Here is a 9,984-nt window from a genome sequence, read left to right on the forward strand (position 1 = left end):
TCAGGGGCCAAACTTCCATGTAGGCATCTTCAAGAAACTGAAAAAGAGGAAATCCTTCTGAAAAGATTTGGTAGCCACAAGCGTTCTGGACTATTAAAAGCCTTGAACAAAGTAATCAAACGCTCCAGTAAGCCTTAACCCACCAAGACAACACTTTTTGAGTCAACATCGAGCTGATATCAAAGTAAGGGTTAAATGTTAGCAATGGAAAAAGCCACACAGACCTTGGTATATATATATTTTTGAAAGTCATGCAATTCTACTAATTTTGCCATGGGGCAGAGAGAAAAAATGTGCACTTTTACAGCTAATTTTCTGCAGTTCTGCCCATTTTGCCAATACTTATACCATGTTAATGATATCTGAGTCAGAGTGACTAACAAAATCAATGGGGGCCCCCTGGAGGTCAGGGCCCCTGGGATCTTGCCCTACGTGCCCTGTCGGTATTCGGCCATGATTACTACAAGTTTAGATAGCTGGCTAGACTAATTTACCAATCAAAAAATTGTTAGCTGACATGGCTAATTGAGTGACTGTCAGGGATTGACATAACAAGAGAAAAACCGCTGAAGCACAGCCAAATGTCGAAATTTCACCTTGTGTATTCTTCTATTCTAACTCTCAAAAGTAAATTGATTAGCTGTTCAGGAGTCTTATGTCTTGGGGGTAGAAGCTGTTAAGAAGCCTTTTGGACCTAGACTTGGCGGTCCAGTACCTCTTGCCGTGCGGTAGCAGAGAGAACAGTCGATGACTAGGGTGGCTGGAGTCTTTTTAGGGCCTTCTGAAACCGCCTGGTATAGATGTCCTACATGGCAGGAAGCTTGGCCCCAGTGATGTACTGGGCCGTACGCACTACCCTCTGTAGTGCCTTGCGGTCGGAGGCCGAGCAGTTGCCATACCAGGCGGTGATGCAACCAGTCAAGATGCTCTCGATGGTTTAGCTGTATAACTTTTTGAGGATCTGAGGACCCATGCCAAATCTTTTCAGTCTCCTGAGGGGGAATAGGCTTTTTCTTGCCCTCTTCACGACTGTCTTGGTGTGTTTGGACCATGATAGTTTGTTGGTGATGTGGACACCAAGGAATTTGAAGCTCTCAACCTGTTTCACTACAGTCCCGTCGATGAGAATGGGAGTGTGCTCAATCCTCTTTTTTTCCTGTAGTCCACAATCATCTCCTTTGTCTTGAGGGAGAGGTTGTTATCCTGGCACCACATGGCCAGTCTCTGATCTCCTCCCTATAGGCTGTCTCATCGTTGTCGGTGATCAGGCCTACCACTTTTGTGTCGTCGGCAAACGTAATGATGGTGTTGGAGCCGTGCCTGGCCATGCAGTCATGGGTGAACAGGGAGTACAGGAGGGGATTGAGCATGCACCCCTGAGGGGCCCCCGTGTTGAGGATCAGCGCGGCAGATGTGTTGTTACCCACCCTGAGGGGGCGGCCCGTCAGGAAGTCCAGGATCCAGTTGCAGAGGGAGGTGTTTAGTCCCAGGGTCCTTAGCTTAGTGATGAGCTTTGAGGGCACTATGGTGTTGAACGCTGAGCTGTAGTCAATGAACAACATTCTCACGTAGGTGTTCCTCTTGTCCAGGTGGGAAAGGGCAGTGTGGAGCGCAATAGAGATTGCATCATCTGTGGATCTGTTGGGGCGGTATGCAAATTGGAGTGGGTCTAGTGTTTCTGGGATAATGGTGTTGATGTGAGCCATGACCAGCCTTTCAAAGCACTTCATGGCTACAGACGTGAGTGCTACGGGTCGGAAGTCATATAGGCAGGTTATCTTAATGTTCTTGGGCACAGGGCCATGGTGGTCTGCTTTAAACGTGTTGGTATTACAGACTCAGTCAGGGACATGTTGAAAATGTCATTGAAGACACTTGACAGTTGGTCAGCGCATGCTCAGAGTACACATCCTGTGATCCGTCTGGCCCTGCGGCCTTGTGAATGTTGACCTGCTTAAAAGTCTTACTCACATCGGCTACGGAGAGCATGATCACATAGTCATCCGGAACAGCTGATGCTCTCATGCATGCTTCAGTGTTGCTTGCCTCGAAGTGAGCATAGAAGTGATTTAGCTCGTCTGGTAGACTTGTGTCACTGGGCAGCTCGCGGCTGTGCTTCCCTTTGTAGTCTGTAATAGTTTTCAAGCCCTGCCACATCCGACCAGCGTCGGAGCAGTATGATTAAATCTTAGTCCTGTATTGACTCTTTGCCTGTTTGATGGTTCGTCGGAGGGCATAGCGGGATTTCTTATAAGCGTCCGGGTTAGAGTCCCGCAGAAGTGACTGATGTGGTGTACTCCTCAATGCTATCAGAAGAATCCTGGAACATATTCCAGTCTGTGCTAGCAAAACAGTCCTGTAGCTTAGCATCTGCCTCATCTGACCACTTCCTTATTAACCTAGTCAGTGGTGCTTCCTGCTTTAGTTTTTACTTATAAGCAGGAATCAGGAGGATAGAGTTATGGTCAGATTTGCCAAATGGAGGGCGAGGGAGAGCTTTGTACGCGTCTCTGTGTGTGGAGTAAAGGTGGTCTAGAGTTTTTTTTCCTCTGGTTGCACATTTAACATGCTGGTAGAAGTTAGGTAGAACAGATGTAAGTTTACCTGCATTAAAGTCCCCGGCCACTAGGAGCGCTGCCTCTGGATGAACGTTTTCCTGTTTACTTATGGCCTTACACAGCTCATTGGGTGCAATCTTAGTGCCAGCATCGGTTTATGGTGGTAAATAGACAGCTGCGAAAAATATAGATGAAAACTCTCTTGGTAAATAGTGTGGTCTACAGCTTATCATGAGATACTCTACCTCAGGCGAGCAAAACCTCGAGACTTCCTTAGTATTATATTTTATGCACCATTTGTTGTTTACAAATATACACAGACCGCCACCCCTTGTCTTACCGGAGTCAGCCGTTCTATCCTGCCGATGTAGCGTATATCCGGCCAGCTGTATGTTTTCCATGTCGTCGTTCAGCCACGACTTGGTGAAACATAAGATATTACAGTTTTTAATGTCCCGTTGGTAGGATAACCTTGATCTTAGGTCGTCCAATTAATTTTCAAATGATTGAACATTGGCTAATAGGATTGATGGAAGAGGCATTTTTCTCGCTCGCCGTCGGATCCTTACAAGGCACCCCGACCTACGTCCATGATATCTCCGTCTCTTTCTCATGCGAATGACGGGGATTTGGGACTTGTCGGGTGTCTGTAGAATATCCTTCACGTCTGACTCGTTGAAGAAAAAATCTTCGTCTAATACGAGGTGAGCAATCGATGTCCTGATACCCAGAAGCTCTTTTTGGTCATAAGAGACGGTGGCAGAAACATTATGTACAGAATAAATTACAAATAACGCGAAAAAAACACACATAATAGTACAATTGGTTAGAGGGCTGTAAAACGGCAGCCATCTTCTCCGGCGCCATATTCAAGCATTGATTATTTGAATCAGCTGTGTGCACCCAGGGGGGTGGAGATACTAAGTATGGCAGAAAAAATGAAGGGGCTACACAGGATTTCTTTTGAATTTTTGCATTGTAATTACAGAAAATGTCCATAATATGTCTGCCACTAACAGTGGAATGATAGTTTCACCTTATTGCTTACCCGCCAGTGTTGTGATTGGCTGTGATATTCGTCTATTAATCTCTCCCGCCGGTTCGGCATCTGTTGTCAAGCTGTTCTGACTTTGTGGCTGTGTTATCTAGTGGAAATCACTGTCATTTCCTGGTTGCTAAAATTCTACACATGCACCCGGAAAGTATTCGGACACCTTCCCCTTTTCCACATTTTGTTACGTTAAAGCCTTATTCTAAAATTGATTAAATACAAACATTTCATCATCAATCTAAACACAATACCTCATAATGACAAAGCAAAAACAGGTTTTTAGAAATGTTTGCAAAAAAACAGAAATACCTTATTTACATAAGTATTCAGACCCTTTGCTATGAGACTCGAAATTGAGCTCAGGTGAATCCTGTTTCCGTTGATCATGTTTGAGATGTTTCTACAACTTGACTGGCGTCCATCTGTGGTAAATTCAATTGATTGGACATGATTTGGAAAGGCACACACCTGTCTATTTAAGGTCCCACAGTTGACAATGCATGTCAGAGCAAAAACCAAGCCATGAGGTCGAAGGAATTATCCGTAGTGCTCCGAGACTGGATTGTGTCGAGGTACAGATCTGGGGAAGGGTACCAAAACATTTCTGCAGCATTGAAGGTCCCTAAGAACACAGTGGCCTCCATCATTCTTAAATGGGAAGAAGATTGGAACCACCAAGACTCTTCCTAGATCTGGCCGCCTCGCCAAACTGAGCAATCGGGGGAGAAGGGCCTTGGTCAGGGAGTTGACCAAGAACCTGATGATCACTTTGACAGAGCTCCAGAGTTTCTCTGTGGAGATGGGAGAACCTTCCAGAAAGACAACCATCTCTGCAGCACTCCACCAATCAGGCCTTTATGGTAGAGTGGCCAGAAGGAAGCTACTCCTCAGTAAAAGGCACACGACAGCCCACTTGGAGTTTGCTAAAAGGCACCTAAAGAACTCCAAGACCATGAGAAACAAGATTCTCTGGTCTGATGAAACCAAGATTGAACTCTTTGGCCTGAATGCCAAGCGTCACGTCTGGAGGAAACCTGGCACCATCCCTACGGTGAAGCATGGTGGTGGCAGCATCATGCTGTAGGGATGTTTTTCAGCGGCAGGGACTGGGAGACTAGTCAGAATCGAGGGAAAGATGAACAGAGCAAAGTATAGAGAGATCCTTGATGAAACCCTGCTCCAGAGTGCTCAGGACCTCAGACTAGGGCGAAGGTTCACCTTCCAACAGAACAACGACCCTAAGCACACAGCAGGAGTGGCTTCGGGACAAGTCTCTGAATGTCCTTGAGTGGCCCAGCCAGAGCCCGGAATTGAACCCGATCTAACATCTCTGGAGAGACCTGAAAATAGCTGTGCAGCAACGCACCCATCTAACCTGACATAGCTTGAGAGGATCTGCAGAGAAGAATGGGAGAAACTCCCCAAATACAGGTGTGCCAAGCTTGTAGCATCATGCCCAAGAAGATTCGAGGCTGTAATCACAGCCAAAGGTGCTTCAACAAAGTACTGAGTAAAAGGTCTGAATACTTACAGTGAGGGAAAAAGTATTTGATCCCCTGCTGATTTTGTACGTTTTCCCACTGACAAAGAAATGATCAGTCTATAATTTTAATGGTAGGTTTATTTGAGTGAGAGACAGAATAACAACAAAAAAATCCAGAAAAACGCATGTCAAAAATGTTATAAATTGATTTGCATTTTAATGAGGGAAATAAGTATTTGACCCCCTCTCAATCAGAAAGATTTCTGGCTCCCAGGTGTCTTTTATACAGGTAACGAGCTGAGATTAGGAGCACACTCTTAAAGGGAGTGCTCCTAATCTCAGCTTGTTACCTGTATAAAAGACACCTGTCCACAGAAGCAATCAATCAATCAGATTCCAAACTCTCCACCATGGCCAAGACCAAAGAGCTCTCCAAGGATGTCAGGGACAAGATTGTAGACCTACACAAGGCTGGAATGGGCAACAAGACCATCGCCAAGCAGCTTGGTGAGAAGGTGACAACAGTTGGTGCGATTATTCGCAAATGGAAGAAACACAAAATAACTGTCAATCTCCCTCGGCCTGGGGCTCCATGCAGGATCTCACCTCGTGGAGTTGCAATGATCATGAGAACGGTGAGGAATCAGCCCAGAACTACACGGGAGGATCTTGTCAATGATCTCAAGGCAGCTGGGACCATAGTCACCAAGAAAACATTTGGTAACACACTACGCCGTAAAGGACTGAAATCCTGCAGCGCCCGCAAGGTCCCCCTGCTCAAGAAAGCACATATACATGCCCGTCTGTTTGCCAATGAACATCTGAATGATTCAGAGGAGAACTGGGTGAAAGTGTTATGGTCAGATGAGACCAAAATGGAGCTCTTTGGCATCAACTCAACTCGCCGTGTTTGGAGGAGGAGTAATGCTGCCTATGACCCCAAGAACACCATCCCCACCGTCAAACATGGTGGTGGAAACATTATGCTTTGGGGGTGTTTTTCTGCTAAGGGGACAGGACAACTTCACCGCATCAAAGGGACGATGGACGGGGCCATGTACCGTCAAATCTTGGGTGAGAACCTCCTTCCCTCAGCCAGGGCATTGAAAATGGGTCGTGGATGGGTATTCCAGCATGACAATGACCCAAAACACACGGCCAAGGCAACAAAGGAGTGGCTCAAGAAGAAGCACATTAAGGTCCTGGAGTGGCCTAGCCAGTCTCCAGACCTTAATCCCATAGAAAATCTGTGGAGGGAGCTGAAGGTTCGAGTTGCCAAACGTCAGCCTCGAAACCTTAATGACTTGGAGAAGATTTGCAAAGAGCAGTGGGACAAAATCCCTTGTGAGATGTGTTCAAACCTGGTGGCCAACTACAAGAAACATCTGACCTTGGTTTTACCACCAAGTACTAAGTCATGTTTTGCAGAGGGGTCAAATACTTATTTCCCTCATTAAAATGCAAATCAATTTACAACATTTTTGACATGCGTTTTTCTGGATTTTTTTGTTGTTATTCTGTCTCTCACTGTTCAAATAAACCTACCATTAAAATTATAGACTGATCATTTCTTTGTCAGTGGGCAAATGTACAAAATCAGCAGGGGATCAAATACTTTTTTCCCTCACTGTATGCAAATGTGATATTTCTGTTTTTTGTTTTTAATAAATTTGCAAAACTTTCTAAAAACCTGTTTTTGCTTTGTCATTATGGGGTATTGTGTGTAGATTGATGAGGGGGAAAAACAATGTAATCAATTTTAGAGTAAGGCTTTAATGTAACAAAATGTGGAAAAAAACAAGGGCTCTGAATACTTTCCGAATGCACTGTATATCTGTCTGAGGATGAAAAATGACGTGCTATGTGTGTGTGTGTGTGTGTGTGAGAGAGAGAGAGAGAGAGAGAGAATGAATGAGAGAGTTATTGATGACAGCTGACAGCTATTAGACATAGATTGTGTAATTGAACTTTATTGATTCATTTCCCACCCACACTCCCATGGCGGCCATTATTATTCTTTACTGCAGTCTCTCACCGGCAGTTAGCAGCTGCTTCTAATTACTGAAGATCGGTGAAGGTTGGATCGCATCTAGCAGAAATAACAAGGAAAACAAACCATCTGCAACATCAAGCCAAGTCTTTAATTAAAACCTTATAGGAGGATGACCTTTCAAATGTTTTATTTGCACTGACCCTTATGGACCCATTTCCAGATAGCCATAATCCCTATGGATTTGCACATCATAGAATTGCACATATACAACCTTGGAGTCACAGTAAAGGATTATCTCTTCCTTTTATGTTGCTCAAACCCAGAATGAGCAAACATGCCCCTATTGGCCCTTGACATTGATCAAGCGTGGCTATGTGTTGAAATTGGAAGTCAACGACAGTTAACATAATTTCTGCCTCATTGTCACTCAAATATGGACAGACACAAAGCTTCAGAATCTTTTGGAATGTCTTCCCTTTGCAATAAGAACTCGTAAAAAAATGTTATAACAAAAAATAAGAGACAATGTACCAGAAGCACACTAGTTTGAAATCTGTCAGTGAACCCTTGAAGAGGGGCACATTTTAACCAGTGGAACGCCAACTCCTCTTATAACTTACTGTAAACGCTGCACATTTTATTGCCTCTTAAAAGTAGTCCACATGCCAGACATTAGCTAGTCCAAGTCCCTAGTTAACAGAGTGGTATACTACGAAGCAAACTAGATCTACTTTTATAAAGCTAGCCAGCTTCAGTTAGCTTCACATTCCAGGTCAGGCTTCATCCGTACTACGAAGGTGGATATAGCTTGTCCACCTGCCGCTAACTCTAGCAGGCCGAACGTCAAACTCTTTATTGAGACAATGCTGAAACATCAATCCATGGGCAAGTCAGTGCCACATTTTCATTTGTGCTGAAATCAAAATGAAAGAAAAGTTATCTTGCACATTCAGCAGGCTACGGTGTGAAATAGGCATTTAGAAGTGCCATCTTTATTTAATGAGTTATTGTTAATGCCGTCTTTGGTGTGATTTGGTGTGCTTATCAATGCCCAACCACCTTTTCCCACTCCTATCGCTCCTTCTTCTATCTGTGGAACAGCTTGTCGCGTTGTGGCCATAGACATATCATTCCTAGAAGGATTCTGGAACCTCTAACCCTGGCAATTTGACTGTTAAACCCATGGGTACGCTAACAATGGCTGCCAGTCTTGACTTGAATGGGAGAGATTCCGTAAAAACACGCCACTTCGATACAGCTGTATAGAAGTGCTGTGTTTTTAGGGAGTCCCTTGAATGGGAACTGCCATCTATGGATTATATGTCTATGGTTGGTTGTAGCTGTCAGTTTGCCTTTCGCAAATTTCTAAATACAATCGCGCGAAAAATGTACAGTTGGAAGCAAATGCTGTCATTACTAAATGTGTAATGTGATATGTATTTTAACATTACACACGACAAATTTGATTAATAAAATATTGAATCAGTCATCTTCATCAAATGAAGGGGATGATGACAATCTTTGCCAGAGAGAGGGTATGTCAGAGTGTTGAGTGTGGATGTAGTGCAGGAATCAAGCGCAGGGACAAGGAGGTTCTTCAACGGACTTTAGTATATATATGTATCCCAACACGGGAAATGAGTCGCCAACCCAACCGGGCGGCACGAACAATTACGCACAACACACAGTGCGGAAAAACAAGAAAAGGCGTACGCAGTGCGAACTCTCGAAAATGCTAAATAAACGAGAGAGAGAACTACTCGGAGGCAAACTGACAATAACAATCACGCATAACACCTGCCCCAAACAAACCAACTAAATAAGGAGAATAATCAAGACACAAATAAGGGACAGGTGTTATGCACAGACAAAACCAAAAGAACAAAACACATCGAACGGTGGCAGCTAGTACTCCGGAGACGACGACCGCCGAAGTCCGCCCGAACAAGGAAGAGGAGCAGCCTCGGCCGAAACCGTGACAGGGTATCTGATTTAATTGGTCCTCAACTCGTGACTCAGCACCTCCAATCTTCCCGTGGCCATGGAAGGATTCGTTGTCATAGAAATTTACCTGGCTAAAAGGTGAGCCACTTTCATGGTACTGGTTATCCCGAGTTGAACTCAGAGTTGACGAAAGTTACTTAACTAACTCCTCAAACCTGATTCGTAGTATAGGTGTCACGAATTCCGCCGAGACTGCTCCTCCTCCTTGTTCGGGCAGGCTTCGGCGTTCGTCGTCCCCGGAGTACTAGCTGCTACCGTTTGATGTTATCTATGTTTGTTTGGTTTTGTCTGATTAGTGCACCTGTCCCATATCACGTATTGATTATGTCACCTATAAGTTTCCTTTGGTTTTGTTTGCAGTTGTGTGTTGTTGTCCGCCTGTCCGTTGGTGATTTGATTTTGCTCACTTGTATTTTGTGTATTGACGCACAGTATGCGTAATCGCTCACCTCCGTTGTGTTGAGGCCCGTTATTTTTGTATTGTCGTGTTTTGACAAGTAAAGTCTGTTGGACTAAGCTTCTGTGTCCTGCGCCTGACTCCAACACCACATCCACATCAGCACGTGACAGAACAACACACCATACAATGGAGTCAGCAGGAGCAGCGGCGGCGACCGAGTCGCTGGAGGATCGGGTCAGCTGCCAGGACGCCATGATCCAGCAACTCGGCTCCGCCATGCAGGAGGTAATGAACACCCTGCGCCGATGGGAAAGGGGAGGCGTGCCCACACCTCCTCCTACATTACCACCACCATCGGCCAGCCCCACCAGACCAGCTCCAGAATCCAGTGGGATTCGGCTCTCGCTCCCGAGGGCTTATGATGGCACCGCAGCCGGGTGTCAGGGGTTCCTCCTTCAGGTGGAACTCTACCTGGCCACCATACACCCGGCGCCC

The sequence above is a fragment of the Coregonus lavaretus genome (genome assembly GCF_964263955.1).
Source record: "Coregonus lavaretus genome assembly, chromosome: 25".
Classification (NCBI taxonomy): Eukaryota; Metazoa; Chordata; class Actinopteri; order Salmoniformes; family Salmonidae; genus Coregonus; species Coregonus lavaretus.